The sequence below is a fragment of the Kogia breviceps genome, chromosome 1 (assembly GCF_026419965.1).
Source record: "Kogia breviceps isolate mKogBre1 chromosome 1, mKogBre1 haplotype 1, whole genome shotgun sequence".
Lineage (NCBI taxonomy): Eukaryota > Metazoa > Chordata > Mammalia > Artiodactyla > Physeteridae > Kogia > Kogia breviceps.
The window spans coordinates 124515023-124525929 of NC_081310.1; the positions used below are offsets into that span (position 1 = coordinate 124515023).

Below are 10907 nucleotides of genomic sequence, written 5' to 3' on the forward strand. Positions count from 1 at the left end.
AAAATAAAATAAAGTTATTAAAATTTAAAAAATTTAACAATATTATTAAAATAAAAAATAAATAGTAATTAAAAAAAAAAAGAAGAGAGCAACCAAACAATAATCAAATCCACCAAAGAAGTGCTAAAAACGAAACTAAGATAAACATAAAAATCAGAAACTAGTCAGTTGCATACAGCAAACCTTAAGACTATAGCTGCTCCCAAAGTCCACTGCCTGAGTTTTGGGATGTTTCATTGTCTATTCAGGTATTCCACAGTTGCAGGGTACATCAAGTTTATTGTGGAGATTTAATCTGCAGCTCCTGAGGCTGCACAGAAATTTCCTTTTCTCTTCTTTTTTTGCATAGCTCCTGGTGTTCAGCTTTGAATTTGGCCACACCTCTGTATGTAGGTCATCTTCTGGTGTCTATTCTTCACCCAAACAGGAGCGGTTTAAAGGAGAAGCTGATTAAGCAGCTCTGGCTCACTGAGGCGGGGTAAGTGAGGGGTATGGAATGCAGGGCAAGCCTGTGGCGGCAGAGGCCATCGTGATGTTGCACCAGCCTGGGGAGCACCACATGTTATCCCGGGGCAGTTGTCCCTGGATCACGGGACCCTGGCAGTGGCAGGCTGCACAGGCTCCCAGGAGGGGAGGTGTGGATAGTTACCTGTGCTTGCACACAGCGTTCTTGGTGGCTGCAGCAGCAGTTTTAGTGTTTCATGCCCATCTCTGGTGTCCATGCTGATAGCCGCAGCTAGTGCCCATCTCTGGAGCTCATTTAGGCAGTGCTCTGAATCCCCTCTCCTTGTGTATCCCAAAACAATGTTCTCTTGCCTCTTAGGCAAGTCCAGACTTTTTCCCAGATTCCCTCCAAGTTGGCTGTGGCGCACTAGCCCTCTTCAGGCTGTGTTCACACAGCCAACCCTGGTCCTCTCCCTGGGATCTGACCTCTGAAGCCTGAGCCTCATCTCCCAACCCCCGCCCACCCTGATGGGTGAGCAGACAAGCCTCTCAGCCTGGTGAGTGCTGGTTGGCACCAAGCCTCTGTGCAGGAATCTCTCCGCTTTGCCCTCTGCACCCCTGTTTCTGCATTGTCCTCCATGGCTCTGAAACTTCCATCTACCGCCCAACCCCCTGTCTCCACCAGTGAAGGGGCTTCCTAGTGTGTGGAAACTTTTCCTCCTTCACAGCTCCCTCCCAGAGTTGCAGGTCCCGTCCCTATTCTTTTGTCTCTGTTTTTTCTTTTTTCTTTTGCCCTACCTAGGTATGTGGGGAATTTCATGCCTTTTGGGAAGTCTGAGGTCTTCTGCCAGCATTCAGTAGGTGTTCTGTAGGAGTTGTTCCACACGTAGATGTATTTTTGATGTATTTGTGGGGAGGAAGATGATCTCCACGTCTTACTTCTCCGCCATCTTGAAGGTCCTCTCTTAATGAGTTTTATAGTTTTGGTTTAATAACTCATTTTGAGAGAGAGCTTTTGTTATTGTTTTTGTTGCTGTGTTTTAATTTTTTCTTTCTCTCTCTATCTGTATTCCTCCCTGTTTTTTTATGACTGCCACTTCTATCCCTTTCCAGATTGATGTCTTCTCATGCTATTTTTGGTTTTATGCTCTACAGTGATGCTGGAGATCTCATAGATTCATTCATTGAGCCAATGGATGGCTTGATTCAATACCTGACTATGGTGGTTAGCAATATATTTTTGCTTGTTATGTTACACTGTGCTATGCTATATTGTTATGTTTTGTTTTAAGCCATCTTTATAGAGCATGCTAACAAGTTTTACCTTCTACCATCAAGCAGTAAGCCAAGATCTCATTTCTCTTCTCACAGCGTCTTCCATCCCCTCACCCCCAAAGCCCAATCTCATTTGAAGCACTTTACTTCCCACTTACACACCATAGCTGGACTCACAATCTCCATTTCTGCCTCCAGACCTGAAAGCCAGTAGGTGTACAGCTTCAGCTCAGCACACAGCTTTGCATTTTCATTCCTTTTGGAGTCCAAAGGACCTAACCTTGGTCTTAAGTCTAATCAGATCTTTGCTTTTCTATTCTTATATTACCCGCTGTTTGTAGAAGAAGGTATTTGACAAGTACATGTTCCATTCTACCACAATTCCTTTGCTTTCAGAGGCTTAAAATCCAATGTAGCAAGATCCAGACTGAGATTCCTAAATACATTCTTCACATTAAGAAACCCTTCTTTTATGTTTTTATAGAAATGTGGTCTTTCTGTTACTTAAAATAGTATATAAGCCTTACTACATGATCAGAACAATCTAGGCCTTTGTATTTTAAGTAAAGATTTAGATGAGAAACACTGCAGGTGTCTTGGAGTTGATATAGCATTCATACAATTATCTCCTGGGGTGGTGTTGTCTTCTCTTCTTTTTTCCATGATGTCCAAAGTTTTATGAAAGATTTGGCACGTATCCAGCATAGCATTGACTGGAGTGCATTTTATTGCTTGCTTTTGCCTGAAGCTGGTATATTTCCTAAAGCTGGTGACTAATGTCTTATAAAGTAATGTCTGCTTATTTATGTTGCTTTGACCACTTTCATCTGCTGGCATTCTTAATACAGAGAGTTTTGTTATTTTTTAAAATGCCCTCCTTCTGTATATTTCTCTGATTCAGAGAAACTTCAGTTCTCAGTGTTTTTAGTAGATCCTTTCTCTAAACCATTTTCTTTAAACCTAGAATAGAACTGTACCACTTTGTCTCCTCTTGCCTTCTGGTCAAAAAAGTATGCATAAATGAAAACTAGCATCCCCTTTCCAAACCAAAAATAAGTAAATAAACAAAAAATTCCATCACATTAGAGAATGCAGCACACTTATATTAATAATTACTATATCTGAACTTGACACATATGGGACTCAAAAAGTAATATAACTGAAATTTTTTTAGCAATATCTATATATAATTGTACACATACATTAATCTGAATTTTAACAGCACAGAAATAATTCTAATAATATTCTCAGAAAACATAAAAAGATTGAATGTCATATAGGTAGGCTATAAAAATATTTCTTCTAGAACTGAAGACTAACAAGGCTGCCTCATCTTCATCCCTTTCAGGGAATTGACCAGACTTATCACATTCAGGAAAATCCGTATGACCTTCATTGGGACTTCTTTTTGTGTGTGTGTGGCTGTACTTTTCATTTTTATTTTTTTCTGGAGAGATTTTATATGTTTAAATGTAGTGAAATAAATATTTCTGTGATGAAGCTGATTTGATGGAACCTATGGCATGACTGTGATGTGTTATAATTCCACTAGACACTGAATTCCTCGAGCAGTCAGGCTCTCAGCATGGCACAGAGTCAGGTATTAAATGCTTAGGCCCCTCTACCATTGCTCATGGCTCCATTTTTCATGTGGTCCACCCTACTAACCCTTTCATTTGTTATAACCACCATTGTGGAGTCTTCAATTACCCCTTCAGCCTGTGTTAGAAGCATTTTCTACGTGCATACTTAGCACCCTATAGAGTATATCGTTCTATCAGGCTATTTTGTAATCCCACAAACATTCCCCCCCCCCCACCCTTGGACTTTAAGAATTATGAGGGAAGAGCCTGCATCTTTCAACTCCATACGGTGCCTGGAGTGAGGTATCAATACAGGCTTTCGAACAAATGTACTCACTACTTCTCTGAGGGCTCTTTAAACAAACTGGTATTTCTAATATGTGGGAGACGCAACAACATCCCTGCTTGCATTAGTCAAAATCTCAGGGATTTTACATAATAAAGGCAGATTTCTTCCTCATGACTTGGCTCCACACAGTCATTCAGAACCAGTGTTGCTCTGTCACGTCGCTCTGCCATCTCCTCCAGTGTATGGCAGATGAGAAAAAATGAGAAAGCCTGAAGTTGCACATGTAACTTCAACCATATTTTGTTGGCCAGAACTCAGTCCCGTGACTCCAGCTAGTTTGAAGGAAAGTTTAGAAATGTAATCCAGTTATGTTCCAGGAGAAAAATAAAATGCAGTTTGGTTAACCTAGCCTTGTAGTCACCACGTTGCCATCCAGGGAGCATAAGACCTAGTTGCCCCTGTCATACAATGGTTATATATCACTAGTATTTAAAAAAAAAATCATAACAGATTGGCTATCAGCTACTTGGGACTTAATTGTCAACATATTCCTGGGCTTTCAGTGTTTCATTTATTATACTGTCTTGATGTGAACAGAAGCTGGTAGGGATATTTGATTGACAAATGTATTTTTTAAATTTGAGAAGTAACTTTGTACCTTTATGACAGAAATAAGACATGTTGCTAAAAAATTATAATGCAGTAAAATGTTTTTAAAGAGCAGATGAAATTACCTGCCTGAGTCCACACCTTAGCTAGTAATACTTGTCTATCAAGGTTTATTTTCTCTAGTGTTAGTCAAATGGGTATTTATAAGGTTCTCACAATAGAAATCATTTGAGGGAAATAACATCATTTCTTTTTCATTAAGTTCATCTTTTTTTGTAGGATCCATTTCTTCTCCACCACTAATCTTTCAACTACTAACTGCTCTGGTATGTGTTCTTTTAAATGAAACAAAACCAAAGTAGGCACAATTAACTTACAATAACTAGAGGCAATTCAAATGTTTTTCTTTTTTGAATTGTAAGCAAATCTGCTTTAGCAGTTCCTAAGAAGCGATCAATTTAGCACTTGCTTTGAAGTGTGTTTAAATATGAGTTTCAATATGAAAACAACTATTCCTTGAGTTTTGTATATGGTAAATAAGGATATTGAATTTTCGTTTGGAATACTCTATTTCTTCTGTTTCAAAGGAAGGAGTCACGATTTGGTAAGATATGTGCCTCCATTTTACAGGTTTTCTTTGATTTCCCAAGCCTAAGTAGTCAACTGAAAGCATTCATTCAAATCAGGGATATAAGACTTACTATACAGTGTGCAGTATAATTTTTTTTTAACTTACATCTACCACTGAGAAATTTATAAGTTGAGATTTAAGAGGGCAGGCATGAGGACTGATTGGTCTCCTATAGTTTCTCTGAAACCTGAAAGATTATTGTATCAAAAGTCAGCATTTCATGGCCCCCCTATATCCATAAAGAAAATTAAAATCATATGCTGCACAGCAAGCTTAAACCATTCAGAATGCTCATAAACATATTTAAAGCCAAAATTACAGCTGTTTCTTGACTCTCGGTACCACGTATAGCTCTAGATATGGTTCTTACTTTCCTGTGCACACACTGTTACAGTAATTACTGTATTTTAAGCACCACACTATTCTACAAGAGCATTCTTTGGTGGTGATACAGCAACCTGGTGACAAAGAGCCCCTCCTGTACCACATAATCACTTTCACAAGGGAAGCACTGTGTGTCCTTAATGTTCCACCAGATCTTTGTCTTCCTTTGTTAAGAAATGAGACAACAGACCTTCTCAAATATAGAACCAAAGGGAGCATTTTGTTGAACATGCACAGTTTGGTAACCCATTGGCAGTGTTTTCTTTCTGTACTTTTAATGCAATTTCAAGTGTGGAACTTAATAGATTGCATATCAATTTAAGTGAAAGACTAACTGGTACCCAGTAGATCCAAACTTGTATGTGCACCTTTTCCTGCCACTGGGCTCTGAAACAGTGATGAATCAACAGTCAAACATGAAATCTAATTACACTGGAACATACCATCTGTTCTACAGAGATGTAGGAAGTGAGAAATCTTTTGCAAAATGGAAATTTATCAGATTCTGGCAAAGTGAGAGCACATTTATTATTATTGTTTAATCCTCATTACTATTATTCTATGTTTTTATTGTTTCTTTTACCTGCACTTTCAGAATTTGAGGTAATTAGTTTAACAGCTCTCCAGTGAGGAAGGCAAAATGTACACTGAAATGTTGATGGACCAGACAGTATGAGATGACACTTGCTTTTAGAAAGTATTTACCATAAGTTTGGTGTCTCGTGTTCATTTGATCCCAGTTATGTTTATATTACTATCTAATAGGCTGTCCAGCAGGAAAGGAGCTTATAAAGTATGTCATGGCTTTCCCTTGCCACAAATGTAAAATGCATGTTTAACCCTGATGGTGGGGCCACTTATGAATAAAGTGGATCTTGAACACACAACGTTTAACAATTTGGGCTAAGGGTCATCGTTTAGTGATATTTTTGCAAGGATGTTTAGATCACATCTCAAGTCACTGACTATAAAAACAAATTAGATGTCATCCACTAGGTATTCTGTCCTTTTGGAAGTAAAATAAACATAGATTATTTATATATTCATTTCTATTCCTGAGAAGTCCAAGGATGAGGTCTGATGAAAGACTTTGAGTACAGCTTCTAGGTGTACTTCTAAGTGGCCTAGAAAGAGACAGAGTTAAGCTGGGCCTAGTAATTGAAGAGAAACTGGCAGGATCATTATCCAAGATAAGGGAATTTGCTGAATATTACAACTACAGAAGAAAGATGGTTCGATCTCCTTTCCCTTGGGGTGCATGGGGTCAGCCTTCACTTCCCCAGTACCATTCTCCCTAGAACGAGACTAATACTCTGTCTTTGAGTAGAGGAGACCTGTCTATAGGCAAAATCTTTCACATATTTCTTTTATGTGAAATCACTAGAAGTAGAATTGCTCTGGCTAAGGAAGGAGGTTGAAGGACAGAACCTCCTTCAAACTCAACCTCCACATCTTGTCTTCCCCAAGTCTTTTCTCCTTGGAAACCTTGGTAGAAGATAACAGCTTCCCTGAGCACAGTCTGAAAATCTTTGACTCAAGGCAACTCAGACTTCCTGGGACACATTTCCCTTGACCTGAAGAGAAGTCACTCTTTGCTTTCTATTTTGTCTGATGGAATAAAGAGAAATACTGGAAAGTCCATGTTTGAATATGCAAGATATTTTATAAATAGATTCCCCTAAAGAGAGTAGAATTTCTGTTTATATACAACAATAACTAGCAACACACATATATTTCCAAATATGGAAAGGAAAACTATGAATACACATATGTATATGTTTATAGGATCAGAGTTATGCTTATGCAGAATAAGTAGATGCTTATGTTGTGTGATTAGAAAAAATCTCCCCAGACAAAATATACTTCCCACTGGCCCTGTTGCATGTATTGGATCTCCCATTACTTGCTCCTTTGGGTAGAGGAAATTGTTGAAAAAGAACTATCAGCTGGGTATGGCATATAGTTTGCCATTATTGACTTTTAATATTTTATTTTCAACCAAGCCTGCAGAGAGGAAGATTAGGGAAGTTTGTGAAACACAGGACTGAAAAGATTCAGAGAATAAAAGGTATGGGGAAGAAGCTGGGTTTGGGGGAACGTTATTTAGGTTGGATTTGGAAGAGAGAGACTCTGACCAACAGCAGTGTGACACAGGTTATCGGAGACAGTTGTACATTTCAAATAAGAACTGTCAGAAAGGAGGATAGATATGCTGAGGAAATCTTTGTTGCTTTTGCAGTTGTTTAACTACTTAGGGTCTGTGTGAGTATAACCTGTATATAAATAAGTAATCAATTGGTATTCATATGTGGAAGACAGTGAGAGGGAGATTGACTAGATGGCCTAAGTCATACCCCAAATTTTCCAATTGTATTGATTTGCTTCCTCACAAATCTCTTTACTTTTAATCTCTTTACTTCTTACTGAAATATCTAGGTTCTCTTTCCTAAAAGAGAAAGGAGAAAACTTGAGAAAAGCATCTCTAATAATCTATTGGCTGTTCTGTTGTACCTAGAAATGCAGAGATTAGATCAATTTCTCTATCTACTTTGTGCTACATGGCAAGGGGCAGGGGTATAAGGGGGACAAAGGCAGTGGGTCCTTCTGTAATACTGAGCAGGTGAACGTGTTCTACAGGTTCTATATCAAGTGGACAGTCAGTTAACTATTACATCGGATGTAGAGTTACCAAAACTAAAAGATAACTGCTCTAAGGCAGATGAATTTTATCTGCATACTTAAAATATGGATCTCCCGTGAGAATTCAGAAGAGAGGAAGATTTTAAAAATAAATAAATTTTTAAAAAGCCAGATGAAAAAGAAGGCTACAATGATAAATTGCAAAGTTTGAAATGGCCATTAAACTTGAGCAAGTCAAATGGCTACCATATGGGGTTTCATTTCTCATTTTATTTATAAACATTCACATAAAATTGTAAGGAGAAAAAAGGGAAAATCCTTGAACTCCTGTGAAAGACATTTTGTGCTGCATATGTTGAATTACTATTAAGTATTCACCTGTCTTAAATGGGCTTTTTCTCCAGCCTCTGCATCATACATCTTAATGTCAGTAACATCTGCAACGGAATGGTAATGTGGATCAGTGAAGATAATCACCAGTTAATAAGAGCTTCAAATCGTGCTTTGGCTAGTGTACACCCCTTATTGTACTTCTTTGTATAATTTACCAGTACAATTTTATTTAATGCTTATGCTTGATCAAAAAGTGCTTGCATATGAAATTAGCTGCAAATCTGAATTTTAAAAAATTACTAGCACAGTGGTCCTTTTGCATCATGCAGCCCTTCCCTTTGAGTTTTCTTTCAAGCTGAGATCTCAGAAGTTGTCATTTAAAAATCATTCTTGGTTTCTATTTGAGTACATTGGTGATACGGACATAGCCTTGTTTTTTTTCACCAAGTCTATGCACCACAAAGATGAAAAGATGAAAGGTACGAAATGTGTGTTTTTTCCTCCATTGATAAATCTCAAGTGCATTGGGTCCTTTGGGGAAACCTTGACCTTTAGTATTTCTGGTTCTGTTGCTCTTTATTTATTTTGCTGCAGAAGGTGATTGGTCATGAAAAATAACCCCGGGGCGATGCGGTGGGTAGTGGAGGGAAGGCAGAGGAGTGAGCTGGGTTTCGTTAGTTAATTCAGGTTAGGGAGTGAGTGCTGGTTTCACAGCTGCTGTTCAGGTTCAGTGGCACGGCCAAGTTTTGCATTTCAAGTTCCCATATAGAAAACTGACAGTCTCCTCTGCCAGAACCTTTTTTAATGTTCCTCTTTGGCTCAGGGTTTGCCTTTCGCCCATGACTTTCAGTTCCCTTCCTACCCCACGCAGCCTTGCCAGAGCTACTCAGTTGTGGGCTTCAAAGCTCCTGTAATTCCAGTCCTAGCAGGCCCTTAAAAATGTAGCAATGCACAGATGTGCAGTGGAAATTTTTAAACGTGCACTTTCTCTTAGGACTATGAACACTGAACATCACATAAAACTCTGATGGTCCCCTTGCCACCTGCTAGAGCTAAGCTAACACTTGCTTCTGGGTTTATATTTGTGGATCTTAGGTACGGGGTCGGCCCTGGCTTTCGGTTCTTGCGTTTTCCCATCCCTTTCCTTCTGTGCCAAATAGCTTCTTGGTTTTATGACGTGGGCAGGGGCTGATGAGGGAATAGTTGCAGTCCACAGCCTCCACTTTCATTCATGGCCTAGGCTGAGTTTTAATACAGACCTTGGTTAGAGAGAGACAAGTCTAGTTCTCCACAAAGCTCCCTTTTACAGTTTACATAAAGAAATGATAAACATCAAAAGATCAACAATTTTCCAAAGAAGCCAATAGGTAATAGTCATGCCCAGGAGCACTGTTATAACTGAAAACCTTACAATGAGCATTGAATTGTAGCTTTGTTCCCGTTTGTTTTTCTTCCCTATAGTAGGGTCCCTTAAAAAGAAAGGGGAATAAAAAGAGGGAGGGAAGTTTGAGAATTGAGACTGAAATGAGTCTTATCACTTAGATGTAATGAAGCAAAGAAACAATATTCAGTTCTGGAGGCTTTTTGTTGTTGTTTTCAGGGTGGGTATAGATACATTGAAAAATAGCTCTGTGCAATCCAGTTGCAAAATAAATCCTGGCATGTGAGTTTGTATTAAACAGGTGAAGTGAGTATTTTGTGGGTACAGTGTGTGCTAGGCCAAAAGAAAACACTCTCCTAGGGGACTCTATGTCCTTTGAAACAGCAAGAAGTGATGGCTCTAGTATTTTTCTCTTGTGAAAAAAAAAAAAAAAATTGTGGTGGGTGTGTATCTTCGTATCTTCCTCATAACAGAGTATTTGTGGAGTTAGGATTTTTCCTGTTCTAAAGATGGGCATCATCCTTCAAATTACAGAATGAAATCATGCATTTCAGGGTTGTTGGGTCTTTAAAATCTCTTCTAAGAGGCCTCTGTAAAATGAGGGATTCTGACAATGAGGCTGGTTTAAATAATGCACTGGTAGCAGACGGGTTAACAGGAAGAAGCAAAGCTGAGTGCACATGCATTGTTCGGTGTCTTCTCTTAGCTATCAACTCTAGGAAGGGATTTTTACATACAGTTCAGCTGGGTGGGCTGCATGTCATCACCCAGAAATGGTCATTTCTTCTAGAATGGTGGGTGTGTGAGTTGCTTTCCTCTTTGTCCTAAAGTGTCTGTGAATAGAGGGTTTATCTGAGGTTTAGAGTTAATCCATAATTAATCTGATGAAGGGCTTGAAAATACTGAGTAAAAGGCACTGTAAGTTTGCAAGAGTCAAAACAAAGAAGGACAATGGGGACTACTATGCAGAAAATTCAGGCTAATACCTTTCTGTGCGTGTAGAGCAAAGCCAAGCAGACAATGCAAATTCAAACAGACCAACCTGCTGTCATCATGGTCGAAGAGGATGGATGTTTGTTCAATATTTAGAACTTTGGTCTGGAAATCAGGAGATGTAGCTCCAATCCCAGTTTTAGTGCTGACCTCTCAGTTAAAGCATTCTCCCCAAAGCCACAGGTCAGTAGGAAAGCAAGTCATTTTCATGTTTTTTGCTTGCATTTGCCCATCTGTGAAATGGGGATGACGACATTCTCTGCTGTTCCTTTTCTCATTGGGGATTTGGTTAGGTGGATGAGATAAAGTGTGTGGATGAGCTTCGAGTTCTTCCATGGAAAGGTG

The 10907-nt window shown here is 39.0% G+C and overlaps 1 long non-coding RNA gene across 2 annotated transcripts in view; it reads left to right on the forward strand.

Annotated features, from left to right (window-relative positions):
• The first annotated feature begins 427 nt into the window (after positions 1-427).
• LOC136794686 (uncharacterized) overlaps positions 428-10907 on the forward strand; it is a 230674-nt gene continuing 220194 nt past the window's right edge. For both annotated transcript variants that reach the window (XR_010841782.1, XR_010841771.1), the window contains exon 1: positions 428-478. This is a non-coding gene — a long non-coding RNA (uncharacterized lncRNA). The remainder of the gene's footprint in view (positions 479-10907) is intronic.